Source organism: Pteropus alecto, unplaced genomic scaffold (genome assembly GCF_000325575.1).
Source record: "Pteropus alecto unplaced genomic scaffold, ASM32557v1 scaffold5, whole genome shotgun sequence".
NCBI lineage: Eukaryota > Metazoa > Chordata > Mammalia > Chiroptera > Pteropodidae > Pteropus > Pteropus alecto.
The window spans coordinates 33,256,628-33,257,120 of NW_006441953.1; the positions used below are offsets into that span (position 1 = coordinate 33,256,628).

The window sequence follows — 493 nt, forward strand, 5'->3', positions numbered from 1 at the left end:
TCGGAACCGAGTCTGAGACACACCGGCCGGTTCCGCCTCCGGGTCGCGCGCCACGTGACCGCCTCTGCGGGGCGGGTCCTTGGAACCGGGAGGGTTGGGGCTGAGGCGGGGCTTAGGTAAACAAGGTGGGCGCGGGGCGAAGCCAAGGGCGGTGGGCGGGGATTGGGCGGGTCGAGAGGTGGGGGCGGGGCATCGTTTTGGGGGGCGTCTCCGTCGGGCCCCAGCATCCTGGGGAAACTGGAATGCTCCTAGCTAGCTCCTCCCTGCACCCTGTCCCCTGCCGACGGGGATTGCTGTCCCGCCTCGCGGGCCGTGTGGGGACCGAGGGGTTGCATGCACTGGGAGCCTTGGAAGGCCGCTCCTCAGGTCTGCCTCTATTCGGTGGATGCGTCCAAGGTCTCCCTGGAGGCTGGCGGGTGCCTTATGGGTCGTCCGGCAGGTGCCTAATGGGTCGTGCGGCGGCTGCTCGATGGCTCCGACGGTGCGAGGAGGC

The 493-nt window shown here is 69.6% G+C and overlaps 1 long non-coding RNA gene across 1 annotated transcript in view; it reads left to right on the plus strand.

Moving 5' to 3' along the window:
- Positions 1–29: 29 nt before the first annotated feature.
- LOC112485486 overlaps positions 30–493 on the plus strand; it is a 3,146-nt gene continuing 2,682 nt past the window's right edge. The window contains exon 1 of the long non-coding RNA XR_003048474.1: positions 30–125. This is a non-coding gene — a long non-coding RNA (uncharacterized LOC112485486). The remainder of the gene's footprint in view (positions 126–493) is intronic.